We start from the raw sequence: 16909 nt of genomic DNA, 5'->3' as shown, positions 1-16909 counted from the left end.
TATATATATATATATATATATATATATATATATATATATATATATATATATATAGGGTTAGGTTCATGTGAGACGACCTAATTTTGTGAGACCGTGAGACGTATTTTCTTATTTTCTTATTTTTTTATTTTTTTTAGTTAATTCAAGTTCCGAAAATAATACTTAAAAAAAGAATTTTTGGATTTTTCCATTTATTTTGCCTTTTAAAATTGTTTTTTAGAATATGTACAATGTAATATTCTATTAAAATATTTCACGTATTTTTTCAAAAAAAAAAAAAAAAAAAAAAACGGGATTTTTTAATTTTTTTGAGTTAATTCAAGTTCCGAAAATAATATTTAAAAAAAGAATTTTTAGATTTTTCCATTTATTTTGCATTTTAAAATTATTCTTTAGAATATGTACAGTGTAATATTCTATTAGAATATTTCATGTACTTTTTTTTTTAAAAAAAAACAGGATTTTTTTTTTTTAAAAAATTAAATTTTTTTTTGGTTAATTCAAGTTCCGAAAATAATATTTAAAAAAAGAATTTTTGGATTTTTCCATTTATTTTACATTTTAAATTTATTTTTAGATTTGGTCTCACGGTCTCACAAAATTAGAATGGTCTCAAATGAACTTAATAATATATATATATATATATATATATATATATATATATATATATATATATATATATATATATATATATATATATATATATATATATATATATATATATATATATATATAGTCATAAAAACAGAGGCGGGGCGGGTTGGGGATTGTTATACCCGTCCCCGACCCTATCCCTTGTTTTAACATAATGGGGATCCTCAGTCCCGTACCCAGTACCCGTTTTGGCGGGAAATACATGTCCCCCGATTGGGGCGGGTCAACCGGGTTCCCCATCGAGTCGGGTGAAATTTTCATCCCTAGTCCCCTCTTAAATACAGTGATTTCTTTTTCATCATCAACATCAAAAATATTGGACTTTCTAAACTTACCTTTTATCAATTTAGTGAGGTGAAAAAGGCAAATCATCTTCCAATGCCTTACCTTACTATTATGGTAGTATTTGACATCCTATATAGAGGTTTTCCTTGTTATCTGCATGTTGAAAAGTAATCAATTTTCTTTATTGCTTTGACTGTTACACATCCTTTATCATCTAATCCTAGATGTCTACATGATCATATAAATAGGGAATTAGAATTATGAATTCTCTGACAAGGGCCCAAAAATCATCTTTAAGGTTGTAACATGATTTAGGTCTAACAAGGTGTAACACATTCTTTTCATGAAATTATTATTAAAGGGTTTGAAAAATAATAATAAATAATAAATAACAATAATAATAATTAAAATAAGTTTTAATACATCTATTTAATATTCATAAATAGGATATATTAGTTCAGGGACCAAATGATAAATTTAAGAAATTAGAATTGTAAGTCATAGAGGTTTGGGGGTGTATTGGTCACATGCAAGTTTCTGAGGGACTAAGGTCTCGTTTGATAGACATTTTTCCAGGTTCAAATCGATAATTCTAGCTAAATGGACTAGAAAGATTGTTTGATTTGCACAAAAAAGATCTTTCCCGGTAAAATATGTCTATCCTAAGAAGCCACAAAACCATATCTTTTTGCTGAATGAAGCGGAAAGACAATTGTGCCACAAACCTCGCTTCTTTCTTTCTTGGATTATTAATTTTTTAAAATATTTTTTAATTTATTTTTTATTGGATTATTATATATTAATAAATATTATTTATAATATATAGTATTATTTTATTGGATTATTAAATTCTTCTGGTTAAATTTTTAATTTATGTTTAATGGATTTTTTTTTGGACAACACTGCCGCCAATTTATTTTAAAAAATCGCATCCATCCCATTACTATCGTACATACATCGGGTCAAGAATCACATGTTGGGTTATAAAAAAACTAAAATGGCTAAAAAGAATAACAACGTAACATCAACTTGAAAAACAACAAACTACAAAACAACTTGATCGACATTCTATTTAAGTTTTAATTGATTTGTGTTTAATTACTTTTTATGATAATTTGTATTTGGATTTCTAAATTAATGATTATTATTTAATTTTGATTTTGTATGACAAATTGTATGTTTTTATAATTATTCAACAACTTCATCCATTACAAAACAGCAGGGTAATATGGTTATTTTCATCATTCAGTACAGTAAGTCAGATGTACAATCAAACAACATGGTTTCTTTTCCACTCAGAAAACTTTCTCAGATAGCACTTTCTTGGACAACACTTTCCCATACAGTAACTACCAAACGGGGCCTAAGGTTGCCTAAGTCGAAACCTCTTTGTCTCCTTTAGTGATATGTTGACGCAACTTTATGCGTGAATTGCAAGTCCCAATTTTCCTTCCTTGGCCTTACACAAATTGATTTTTAGAAAGCAATATAATCCTTGATCTCAACACACTAAAACTGGATCTTAAGAAGCAACCTCCTTCATCTTTCTTTTCTTAGAGAGAGAAAGAGAGAGAGAGAAAGAGAGAGAGAGAGAGAGGGGGGGCGAGAGTTAGGATCATCGGTTAGGGTTCCAAGCAAGGAAGCAATTGTGCAACTCGATCCAAGCCATCCCTAAGGTATGATTCATTCCTAGTTTGTCCCTAATGTTGTCACATCTCCGAACCAGGACGACAGAAACGTCTGCGCGCACCGGGGGGGAGGGGTGACTTCATGTACAGTATCATAACAATTGAATATGAATGAAACATAGCAACCAAACATTATACATTGGAGATACACACTTACATAGTTTACATATTGGACTTATTCATGAGTTACACAAAATAAGAAAAGTAAAATTTCTTGATGTCGCACCACTTGGTCTCATAGTCGAGCTTATTACCTGCTACTGGATTCCTGAGAATACAAGTCGTTTTGAAAAGCATCAACAAAAAAGTTGGTGAGTTCATAAGAATTTTTGTATAAAATGGTTTTGTACTTGTTTAGAGTAGTTCTTATAGTGCTTTTAGAAAAATACGATATTTTCTATAAAATAATTTGTAAGTCACATTCTAAAACTGTGAATATATGCATGCATGTCCTTTCTTATCTTTTTTTATAAAAGTAAAGCGAACGTTCCCAGAAAATCCGATATTTTCTAAATAGAAATGGTTTGAAATGTTTGTGTCTGTTCTTGTATTAATGCATGTGTTAATGTTTGGTAAAATAGAAAGAGGATGATTCCAAACAACCCGATGTTGTCTGCGTAAAAGAAAGCTGGAATCTCAACCACTGAAGTTGGGTACCAGTGCGTATAGGTTACCATTTTATCCCAAAAAGAAAAGAGAATGGTTTCCCTATAAATTTTACAACATTAATTCCTCTAAGTGAGTCGTTATAACCATACATGATAGTGACTAATTTGCCTGTCTTGGCATTTTCCTAATGCCGGTTTTGATTTTAAGGTTTGTCACCCTAGATTGGTCTAGTCTAACTGTAGCGAACAGCTCAGGTGTGAGGGAGTCACTCCCGTATAGATCTATACACAAACTCTCGCTCTCCCTCCAGGAGACTCTGATTATAACTATAGGCTACGAACATACACTAAGTGGTGTCAACCGATAGGTCTCACTAGATCCTTAATCGAAATTTACACGGAAGAAGAAAGAAGAACATATAACATGTATTCCAGGCCCAATAAACATATACGTGAACAACTAAGGTCCACTATACGTGTCTATTATTTCCAGACTCAAAAAGAATATAAATGTATATCCCGGGCCCAATATACATGTAAAAGGGACAATAAGGCCCACTAAACATGTAAAAAGACACTATGGCCCACTAAACATGCAAAAGGACGCTAAGACCTACTAAACATGCAAAAGGACACTAAAGCCCACTAAGCATGTAAAAAGACATTAAAGCTCACTAAACATGTATATTATTTGAAGGCCCAATAAGGATGTAAGTATCGTTATTAACCCGTTTGTTATCATTTTGTTCATTTTAGTCAAATTATTTGTCAAATTGACTTAAAAAGACCACTTTTTGAAATCATATATATATATATATATATATATATATATATATATATATATACACACACACACACATGAGTTAAGATGTTTACATATTTTAAGAGTATATATAATTCATATAAACTTGCATCTAATAAAAGTATAAACACTTTTAGTATGTTTAAAAAAACAATTTTCTGATTTTTGGTTTTCCTATCCCTATTTTTAGAAAAATTATATAAAAATCATCGTAAGTCGAAATTTAGATCCGCAACCTCTGGGAGTTTGGAAATTGTGTCTACTTTGTTCACAATTTTTCTCATAATTTTTGACGGCTTCAAACCAGTATGAAATCGTTGATCTTCACAGACTGTTCCGAAGTTATTCCGAAAATGATAGACAATTTTGTAAAAATCACCAAAAATTGTAGAAAAATCGTATGGAAGCGTGCAAGTAGTCATTTTAAAGGTATAAACCTGAGCATTTTGCATAGGAAACATTTTTAAAAAAATATGGAGTCTAACATAGTGAAAATTGTCCGTAAATACACCTTAACTTTCCTGTTAAAAGTTGTGGTTTAGATTTATGTTATATATGTTAGCACACAAAGCTCATTTTTGCTATTTTTGGGTGTATGAACCCATATTATGTGTGTTAACAAACACTTTTCACATAGTATTTATGTAGATATACAAGTTAAACTTCATATTTTTGACATATTTTTAGGTTTGTGAAATAAACATCACATAATCAAGCATACACACATAGATCTACACACAATGACTTGTATTCTCCTCAAAAACTTAGTAAAGCCGAAAATAGGGAGGGGGTATGAAGCTCACCTTGGGTTTTTCAAGATGTAGAAGAAGATGAAGAAGAAATTTTGAGCCTAGCTTGCGATCGTGGTGAAATTTTCGCAAGGTGGGTGTTCTAAGGGTCATATACATGAAAATGATAGTGTAAGAAGAATGATCCTAGTATAAACTTGAAGTAAAAAACTTAGATATTAACATGGACTTAACAAGAGGCCTTAAATCGAGTTTTTGATGAGGATGAACTCGAAATTTCTTGAGGAATGGATGTCTTGAGAGCAAAATGAGATAAAAGTGAAGTTTGAAATGAGGGTGGGAGGAAAGGGGAAGGGCTGATCAAGAGAAGAAGGGGGAAGAGGGAAAGTTTGACCTCCCTTAAAGGTGATTTGATGGTGCATGGGGATTTGGTGGTTCATACATTGATACATGGTAAATAATTTTGATGTGGCAAGCACCATTATCCACTATATTCTTTTTTTATCAAGGCCATAACCAACCCAAGAGGGTCTCGGCCCAATGTTTGGCCCAAAAATATTTATGGGCTTCATTTGGCTTGGCCCAATGAAGATTTTGGCCCATTGATGTTTACTAGGGGGTTTCGACCCAATTAAACCTAAAATAGGAGGTCTCGGCCCAACTAACGCCCATGTATGGTTTTTTTGGCTCAAAATATTGAATAATAAAAGTTTTCGGCTCATCAAGACCAAAGGGAAGATTATGAGTCCAATAGGGTCCAATAAAGAAGTTTTGGTTCAATAAGAGTTTTAGGTTGAGAATTTATGGGTTAGGGTCCAAAAATGATTGGGTTTGACTTATTGGATCGGGTTTTGGTTTGAATCTCAATATATGGAAGTATGGACTTAAATGGCATTGAAGTTTTGAATTTCGCTAGATGAGATTTTGTAGGGTTACTGAAGGAGATTACATTGTACAAGAATTCTCATCTTAACTTAATTTTGCTAGTTGTGACAAATGGCATCTTGGACCTTTTTCCGATGATATGGTGGCCAAAACAGCCTCCAATGGCCCTTAACAACCGAAAGATCATCCTTTCTCCGTATTTTCTTTTTTGAAACTCTTGTTGTCGAGTTGCTGACTTATAGAGCTTTTTAACCATCTCTAATGGTGCCTTGTGGTCATTTTATCACTTAAGATCAAGTGTGGCTTTTTTGAATCAAGATTTTAATCTCAAATGCTTTCAAAGCTCCTTATACACTCATTGTTTCAGGATTTTATAAAAGATAAGTTCATTTTTAAGCTCTTGGATCTTATTCATAAAATGTTTAGGGTTGCTTGCCTTGTGGTCATTTTATCACTTAAGATCGAGTGTGGCTTGTTTGAATCAAGATTTTAATCTCAAATGCTTTCAAAGCTCCTTATACACTCATTCTTTCGGGATTTTATAAAAGACAAGCTCATTTTTAAGCTCTTGGATCTTATTCATAAAATGTTTAGGGTTGCTTAAATCAACTCTTGACTCAAATAACATTTCTTTGTCTTGTGTTGGTGTCTAGAACCAAGAAATGACACTTCTTTTATTGAGTTTTGTCCCGAAACTCTCAAGCCGAAGTGATACGCTTTTAGTTCTTGAAATATGAGTTTTAGCTAATTTTTAATGTTCAAGACATAATCCACATCATATGTATCAAGTTGGTAGGGGTGTGTGTGTGTTTGAAATGCGAGATTTTTCGATAAAGTGCTAAATTTTGTTTTTTAACAAAAGAAATCCCGATTATTTAATATTTTGTCCAAATTAACGAAAAATCACCTATTTTTATTTTAAGTGGAAATGATAGACTATCGTGTAAAATCAAATAATCGAGACTTTTCTGTTAAAAAAAGTAAGGCTTTTATTAAAAAAAAAATCCAAAATAATAGTAGGATTTTTCTGCATAGAAGCTTACCTTCTATACCAATATGTTTATCTAAGATGTTGGTTATGTATAACTTGCAGGTTTATGGTATTTCGGGTCGAATTTTTCAGGTATTTTCTAATAAAAAAATAATTGATAATCAAATTGTATTGAAATTTGGGTAATGAGGCATGAGTAATTTGGGTATTAGGTCGAGTTCGGGTTTTTCGGATATTAGTTGGAAAAAATTGTTAAAATTATTTTTAGTTATTAATACATGATATTACCACCTAAAATTTGTTATTAAGTTATTAAAAGTAACCACTACCACATTTGTTCCAATCTAGAGTATACATTTAAGTATAATAAACAAGCAATAACATTAAGGGTGGAAGGAGTCGATGTGGTTTGAAGATTTTTTGTTAGTGATACTATCGTACCGCGAATCCGATTATATGCGGTTCAGGTGGAATGGTCTTTAGCGGGCTCTCTCTCTCACTCTCTCTCTCTCTCTCTCATTAAAATTTAAAATCGAACTGGAAGACCAAAACCGGAACGGGTATATGTTAAACCAGTCCGAGTTTTGGGTCTAAAAAATAGTCTTATCCAGGTTCCAGGTATGGGTCCAACGGTCCGGATATTCCGGATTTTAGAATTGGATTTGTAAGAAAGAACCACGACCGGGTCTAATGAACTGGAACTTGGTTTAATGGGTTTGAATCATAATTTGAAGGGTTAATATTTTTTTACCTACAATCAAGTAACCAGTGAGCCTCATCTCATCTGATCGATTAATACGACTATTGATTAAAAAAAACATTTCTCTTCTATTCTCTTTGATCAACGTCAACAACCACAATACAAGTATTATCTCGTTTTTTTTTTCTTCCATTCATTTTGATTTCATGTTGGAGGCGATATGGGATTCTCACATCCACCAAAATACAAATGCTAACTGCTAGTATACATAAGGGTTTATTTTTTTTTATTTTTTTCTATGTATACTTTTCCTTGGTCCGTTCTTTGATTCAAACTTTTTTTTTCCAGTTATACCAACTATTTCAATTTAATTAATTAATTACATAAAAGTTTTTAATGGATATATAATCTAAAGCTTTATTTTCCTTGTTTTGTTATCTTACACATATTACTTTTTGTTTTTTGTTCTAACCTCTAACTTATGTTTGGGGATGTTTTTAGATAAACTCATCAAGATGGGTTCTCGTTGCTCATAGATTACTCATCTTGTTCCAAAATTTTAGGTTTCCGATTTCATTTTAGGTTTCCGACTCTTTCCGAGTCTAATACATGAATCCAGTTCCAATTCTAATAGGTTTCATACCCACTTTACCCGATCCGATACTCGGAACAGAACCGGAACCGGTTCCTATATACCAATACGTTTTTCGGTTCTTATAATCTGTCAATTCCGGTTTTCAGGTATGAGTCAACCGGTCCGGGTTTAGACTCGCCGTTCATCCTTACTCTCTCTCTCTCTCTCTCTCTCTATATATATATATATATATATATATATATATATATATATATATATATATATATATATATATATCTTGTATATTGTGCTTGTTTATCTGTATTGTTTGTTGTTTTGTATGTTTTTAATTGAGTAAGTTGGGAAATATAAGGTTTCTATGGTTGTGGATCGAAAAATATTAGAAAAGAGATAAAAGAGACATGGAGTTCATGTAGCAAATGAGTTGGAAATGATGCACCCCTCCACCTAAAAGGCAAAACAAGAACGGGAAAGTAATTAGGTATAAGCAATTTATGATCCATTTAAGCAATAAACTTAAAATAATCGAATCTATCAATTAGTTGATCTCTTTACATAACAAACAAGCATTTATTAAAAATGCCTTTTAGAAGTTAAGAGTCAACTTCTTGTAATTGCCATTTTGAATGCCAAAAACTCAAAATTGATATTTCTTATGAAAATTAATATACAGCTTTTTTTTTTCATAGTTTTTGTTAATTTTACTGGAAACAATATAAATGCTTGAAGGGCAAAACAGACACAACCTATTTCCCATTAATCACTTTTAAAATTCAAACACAAATCCAATGGTACAAATTCATAATTCAAACGAACAATCTAGTCAATTTTGGGTCATAGATGACAAGCAATAACATTCGAAATAGTGACAAGTAACATTTGATAGAATGAGCTAAAAATAAAAAAACAATAAAAGGAACTTACTTTTAATAGCTTCTTACTTCATGTGGTGAATGGTGATGACGAAGATAGAAAGAATTCAGGGAACGAAAACGGTACTATGGCAATCGCAAAGAAAAAGAAAGGAAGGATAAGTCGTCGTAGCAAGAAGGAGGTAAGTTTTTTCTGAAATCTCATCACGTCGGATAGAAACAATAGGTATACTTTTATCTGGTGTGTAATTATTTTATTACTTTTCTAAAATCATTCGACTATTCGAGTATTCAGACATACCCCAATATTTATAATCATACCCTTTACCCGACCTATTTGTAATATGTGGTTTGCCAAATAACCGAAAAATCAAACTTGAAACCCAATTTACCCTACCAGAATTGAAAACGGATCGATCGATTTAATCGGGACTCAATAATTTTCGATATATCTATTAATTGTTGTTGAGACAAAAGCAAGTTAGAACTTTCTATTAAGGTGTTAAAAACTAAATGTTCATTTTACCACGTAAAAATGGAAATACTTTGAACTCCAAATATAAAATCTACATAATCACTAAGTATAAGGTCGATGGATACGGAGCGGGAAAGGAGTGAGGGAAGCTTTCCCTCACCTTGGAACACCAAACCGAGAGTAAGGGAAGATGAGTGCGGGAAAAGAGTGAGGGGAGCCTATCCTGCACTTTCTTTTCTCGTGTGGGTCTTTATTTATTTATTTTATTTAAATATATATTAAATTATATACCTACCAAAAAAATTATAAAAAATATATCAAAATTTATGGTTTTTAATTCCTACAAAATGAGTATAATATTTGGTTAAAATATATTTTAAAATAAATAAATAAATAAAATGTAGTAAAAGATAACCATTTTATGTTTTTTTTTTAGGATAAAAAGAGTGAGGGAAAGCTAATTCTTATGTGAGATTTTTTCGATACGGTAACTATTAATAATCATTGAGACTGAATTGAAACTCCCAGGTCCCCTACAAAACCAATGTTATTACTTAGGGCATTTCCAACTCACCCCCAAACTCTATTTCTTCTCTTATTTTTCTTCAACCCTACCCCATTTTCACCTTTATTTTTGGAGATATGAATAATATTCCCCCATATATGGGAGAATACTATTCATATCTCCAAAAATGGAGATGAAGTTCGGTTGTCAATTTTAATCTCTCTCATTTTTATTTTATACATATCTAATTTATTTTATTTACTAATTATAATTTAAATGCAATATTTAATATTTATAATATCATGTTATATACTAATTTATATTAATTAATCATAAATATAGAGTTTAATTAATAGAGGGGTGTATTTGACAATATATATAACTTATAAAAATAGAATATTCTAGGAATATATTTTTTAGGATAAAAAATGTGGTAAAAAATGGAGTAGGGTTGGAGATGAAACACTATTTACACCATTTTTTACTCCATTTATAGAGGAAAAATGGAGATGGGTTGGAGATGGTCTTAAGGAGGAGGAAGTTATTCCTTCCCAGCCCATTGTCACATCAGCTTTTATTTTTTATTTTTCTTCATCTTTTCCAACCCATAACACACAGAAATCCTATATTTCTCAACCCACTCAGTAAAAAAATGTAAAACAACTAAAGTACAAGTCTTAAAATACATGGTACAAGAGAAAATGAGAGAGAGAAAATAGAGAAAAATGATGAAGTGGGTTAGCAAAACCAATTAATGTAAGGGTTGAAGTCTTGTAAAGAGTCGAATAGTGTTTAGTCTATTTCGTATGTAATGTATTTACTAAGTCTCTTTTGTTCGAAGCGTAAGGATTATAGACTTAGTATTTTTTGTACTCTCAGGTTTCCTATAAATAGGGATTGAGCTTAGATTTAGACAAACAAGTTTTCCAGATATCGTTGTCTATGTTTTGTATCTGAGCTTATTGAGAGTAATAAAACTTCACATACTTATTTACTTTCTTAGTTCGTTACATTGATTAATCTTGTTCTTAATCGATTTCTCGAATACAATTCTTCTACAATTGGTATCAGAGCAGGAATCAATTTGCATTGATCTGATATTCATTCTGAATCATCTAATCTTGAGTCATTTTTTTTGTCTCAAAAGTTTCCGTGTTATTGGTTCTGAAAATCAAGTCTGATCTACAGATTTGATTAGATTCTGCATTCAAATTGTATAATCAAGTGATCGATTATAAGTTTCTGATCAATTCGTTTGATCAAATTTCAAATTCATCAAGTTTTCTGTGATTTCTGAATTTTTCTCGTGTGTTCATCAATGGCGAACTTTAACATGAACACAATGAGTTCCTATTCTCATCTACTCGGATCATCAACCAAAATTCCAATGTTGATTCCAGAATACTACGATCAATGGGTTGATCGTATGGAAGACTATTTGAATGGTCTAGATGAAGAGTTGTGGAAGTGCGTCAATGGAACAGTTCAACCTCCATTGAATGTTCAAAGTATTGGTTCATCTAGAACTACTTTTGTTGTTGGAGATCAACAAATCAGACTGGAGAAACATGAAAAGCGGTGTATGAGAGAATTGAGAGGTGCCTTGCCACCTGTTGTTTATAACTACATTCGTGGTTGTAAAACTGCTAAGGAGATCTGGAATACTCTGAAGGAAAAATATCAAGGAAGCGAGAAAACTAAGATCAATTCTGTTAAGCAATGTTTGGTTGAGCTAAAAGAGTTCAAACAAAAGGAAGCTGAAACAATTGAAGTTTACTATGATCGTCTTAATGAGTTGATCTACAGATGCAATCGCTATGGAATCACAAGGTCTCTAATGGAGTATAAACTTAATTTTTTTATGGGACTTAGGAAGGAATGTAGGAGTGTTAGTATGATGATCAAAAATCAACAGAGCTTTGATACTTCTTCTTTCAATGATGTATACAATCAGCTGAAGACACACGAAAGTGAAGTGTCTGAGATAATGGAAGAAGCGAAATAGAGCTTAGGAGGACCACTAGCTCTAGTTTCAAAAGTATCTGAGATGGAATCTATTGAAAAGGAGAATTTAGATGAAGAAGGTTTAATCTTGAATTCGGATGATGAAGCTATAGCTTTTTACTCGAATAATCGAGTTAAGAAATTTTACAAAAAGCCTTTTAATCCTAAGGGAAAGCAGAGTGAGATGAAAGGAAATCTTATGAAGTCTGGTGTTGAAGAGAAAAGGAAATTTGAAAAGATAGAGAAGAATGATGACAAGGTGAAAGAGGTTAGGGCAGAACAGAAAATGAAAGGAGATTCAGGTATAGATTGTCATTACTGCAATGGCGCGAATCACTTTGCAATTGATTGTATGCTTTAAAAGAAAGAAGAAAAGAAGAATAGGGTGAAGGACGAAGCATATTATGCTGAAAAACTGGAGGAAGTTAATGCGAAGACCAAAGGGATGTCTCTTGTGGCAAGAGGAGAGGGTGAAGAAGAAGAGAGTGGTACTTTTCAGATTTGGTCATCCAGATCTGATGATGAGGAAATTAGGCATCCTACTCATGGTGCCATGTTTGCAGAATTCGAAGATGGAGAAGAAGAAGACATATATGGACATTGCTTCGTTTCGAAGTCAAGTGACAAATCTCCAATGACAACAAAGGTACGTTCTATACTCGAATCTTTCAATATTCTTTTACATGCATATGATTCTGAAATAATTGCTTTTGATGATATTGTTGCTTACTTTGATGCTATTGTTGTGTCTGCTAGTAACGAGGCAAAGAAACTTAATAATCAATTGCTTAAGACTCAAAAGTTGCTAGACACAAAACATTGCAGGATAGACTATCTAAAGTTGCAATTAGAAAATGTCAATAATGATAGAGAAAATCTAGACAAAGATGTAAGAATGTTGTTGGCTCAACGTAACATCTATTGTAATTTTGCAAAACGTTTGTATGCCAAATTAACTGCTTTACATCATTCTTCTGACATTAGCAAAGAACAACATCACAAAATGTTGCCTTTTCTTGTATTCGAAAGAGAAAAAGTTGATGTCATGTCATATGATTGTGAAAACACAATAGCTGATTTTAACAAAGTACCAGACGATATGTTTGCATATGGTGTTGTTAAGATAGATGAGTTTTTAAATGTTGATGAATTGGTTAATATTGTTAATGAAAGTTTGACAAAAGATGAACAAGTGAAAATTTTGTAACGAACTGAACATTCGAAACTTGATTCACAACTCAAATTTGCTGATGTCGATGAGAATTCGGATATTCTTAGTGAAATTGAAGAAGAAGAAGAAAGTATTGATTGTTCTCATTTATCTATCATTAATATCACATCTAAGGCCAAAGGTAAATAAATTCTTAATGATTCGATGGTTGAGGATGACATTGGAAAACCCTCTACTTCGAAATCTTTTGACTTTGATGATGTGGAAGTTCGCAACAGTCAGACAGATAGTAGTGACGATGAGGAGGACGAAATCAAAACTTCGAATGTTTGTAAGACAGAAAAGAAAGTTTTAACTGAAACTTCATTTCCACGAATTGTTGTTGAACAAGTTTATGGAGAAACTGAAAAGTTTGACAAAGTGATGAATGAAAAAGGTGCTCACTATTTGGAAACTAATACTGTCGTGTATCCGAATTTTACATGCACAGATGAAGTAGTTTTTTTCCAAATCAAGTATTTGTCACAACTGGGAATGCTGAGCACGTCAAGCCCGAATTCAACAAAATGGTCGAAGAAGACAATAAGTGATCAATTGACGAAGGATTCTTTGCAAATAAAAACATAGTTAAAAACAACAGCACTAAGAATTCGTATGTTTTTTCAAAAACAAAAATCAAAACAACATTGGGTCGTTAAATCAAAAAAAGAAAAAGATGTTGTTACAAAAGAAGTTGTTTATTCAACTCCAAATGTGAAACTTAATTCAAACGATTTCAAAGTGCTTGTTAACAATTTTTCAAAAGAACACAAAATTTCAAAAAGAAAGGCACGAAAAGTAATTTTTTGGCAAGTAGTTTCTAACGAAAAACCCGCTCTGACTAAATCCAAAGTTTCGTCTGACAAATTCAGTGTTTCAAAATCTAAATTCCCAAATTCTTCAAAAACAAAGAGTTTTCAAAAATCAATTGTCACAGAAAAACAAAGAGACACATCTTTTCATCAACCAATGAATGTAATTGACAAATTTCCAATAAACCAAAAGGTTGCACATATTAGAAAATTTGATAACATTCGAAAGTATGAGAAATCACACCAGGTTGTGAATGATCAAAAACTTCACAATGTTCGAAAATCAACGAATAGTCAACAAGTTTCAAACAAAACTTTCAAATCTAGAGTTACATTTACTCCACAAAAGCCAAATTTTCCAAATCCTTCAACTACAAAACCAACAAAAGTTTCATGTTTAAAAGGAAAATCAGAAATTCATTGTATCAACAATTGGCTTGAAGGTCAAGGCAAAAGGTATCAGTCTGAGAGGTTTTCTCAAGTTCAGATCAAAACAGCTTATGAAAAGTATTTGAATGAGTCAACAACTGGAAGTTTATCTTCTAAAGATTCATATATTCCAGTACAGAGATGGAAACCAATCAACAAATCAACTAGAATTGAGAAGCCTGAGGTGCAATCTGATGAAAATCCAAAAACTATCAAAAAATTATATTTCAATATCTTTAGATAATGATTTTGATTTAATTGATAGTATAACTGCAAAAATTCGAACTTGGGCTTTTAGTTCTAAAATTCACTCCTTGTTTCAAACTAATAACCAAGGACCCAAAAAGCCTTGGGTACTCGGATAAAGGGCAGAATTACGACAGATCAAACTAAAGATATTAAGCATAATAGACATTTTGTTCGTCGAGATAATTGCATTTTGATTGAGTTACTCTCGAAGAATGAGGGGCAAGGGGATTGATCGAGAAAGATCTAGGTGCAGGTAGTCCGCATCTTCACAGACATGTCTATTTCACCGAGTCTCTCTCCGAGACATCTTGTTCTTATTATAAGATCGTGATTGGATCCGCATATGTTTGGTAACGATAATAATAAAAAACAAAAAGTGTTCAATTGGAACATGAAAATGTGACTAAATTGGTCCTAGTTACTCTTCTGGACGGAGTGGAAGAAGGGAGGGGATTCTCAAATGCGGAAAAGGATCCAATAACTTCGAAAGAATTGAACGAGGAGCCGTATGAGGTGAAAATCTCATGTACAGTTCTGTAGAGTGGCAGTAAGGGTGACTTATCTGTCAACTTTTCCACTATCACCCTAAAAAAATCAAACTCTGCCTTACGTAAAGTTGCCAGAGTACGATTAACCTCTGGATTTGAAATCACTGCTTATATACTTGGTATTGGCCATAATTCACAAGAACATTTTGTAGTCTTAGTAAGAGGGGGTAGGGTTAAGGATTTACCCGGTGTGAGATATCATATTGTTCGAGGAACCCTAGATGTTGTCGGAGTAAAGGATCGTCAACAAGGGCGTTCTAGTGCGTTGTAGATTCTTATACAAGACTTGTATCATTTGATGATACCATGTGAATTGCTAGAAACATGTGAAGTGTATGGCTAACATTATAGTAGACGTAGATTCATCATTCTTAACGTCTCTAATTCAAAACCAAACATGAAACTTTGGTTTCATTCGGCTCCTTTATGGAAAATGGATAAATTGCTAGATTTCAGATGTGAACCAGCTTACAAAAAAAAATGATACCCATAACATCTATGTCAAAATTCTTTAATTAAATGTAGGTACTATGTGACGAGCAATATGATACGAAGTTGTATATTGATAGTGGTTGCTCACGTCACACGACTGGTAGGAAGGAGAACTTAAGAGATTTTCGAAGTCTTTAAAATGTTGTAGTAGTGAAGTTTGGTAATAATAAAAAATGTCAAGTGAAAGGATATGGTAAAGTAACGAATGCGCAATTCACAGTCAACTGAGTTGCATATGTGGAAGGTCTTCAACATAACTTGATTAGTGTTTCACAATTAGTTGTGGGCACTAGAAAATCAAGTGGTGTTTAACGAAGAAGGGAGCATAATCTCAAACGTCAATAAAAATGAAGTATTGCTAAAATTGGAACGATATGGTGATATGTTCACATTGGATATTCAACCAATAGTGGGCAAACCATCTGTTTGTCTACTTTCGAAAGCTTCAAGTGATGTCAGTTGATTATGGCATATACGTTTATCACATTTAAACTTTCGAAATCTAAACAAACTGGTTACAAAAGATTTAGTTTGTGGTCTTCCTGTGTTAAAATTTGATAATAATACTCTTTGTGCAGCTTGCGAACAAGGAAAACAACATCGCAAAGGACATTCTATTGTGATAGACTAAAAAATTCTTGAACCATTGGAACTTCTTCATATTGAAATTTGTGGACCTTCGACTGTTGAAACAATTAAAAAGAAACGATACATTTTGGTTATAGTTGATGATTTTTCACGTTTCACTTGGGTATTTTTTTCTCAGGTTAAAATCTGAAGTAGCTCAAACAATGATTGATTTTATCAAAAAGATAGAGATACGTCTGAAAAAGAATTTTTGTCAAATAAAGAGTGATAATGGGTCTGACTTTAAGAATCACATGTTGGATTCGTTTTTAACTGAAAAAGGAATTTCGCATAATTTCTCATCACCATATACACCACAACAAAATGGTGTTGTTGAAAGAAGGAACAGATCGTTGTACGAGGTTGCAAGAACAATGTTGACATAAGCGAATCTTCCTCAGTAGCTATGGACTGAAGCCGTTTCCACAGCATGTTTTACTCAAAATCATTCTTTTATTCATAGAAGATTCAATATCACTCCTTATGAAATAATAAATAGTCGGAAACCTAATGTCAAATTTTTTTATGTTTTTGGTTGTAGATGTTTCATCATGAATCTTAAAGACAATCTTTCAAAGTTTCAAGCTAAAGCTGATGAAGGCATATTTTTGGGATATTCACAAACTTCTGTTGCATATCGAATGTTGAACAAACAAACTCGCAAAGTTGAAGAAACTTTTAATCTTACCTTTGATGATTACTATGTTAAACAAGCAAAAAGAAAGCTTA

Source organism: Lactuca saligna, chromosome 4 (genome assembly GCF_052625555.1).
Source record: "Lactuca saligna cultivar CGN05327 chromosome 4, ASM5262555v1, whole genome shotgun sequence".
NCBI lineage: Eukaryota > Viridiplantae > Streptophyta > Magnoliopsida > Asterales > Asteraceae > Lactuca > Lactuca saligna.
Note: the sequence above shows the minus strand (reverse complement) of the source record.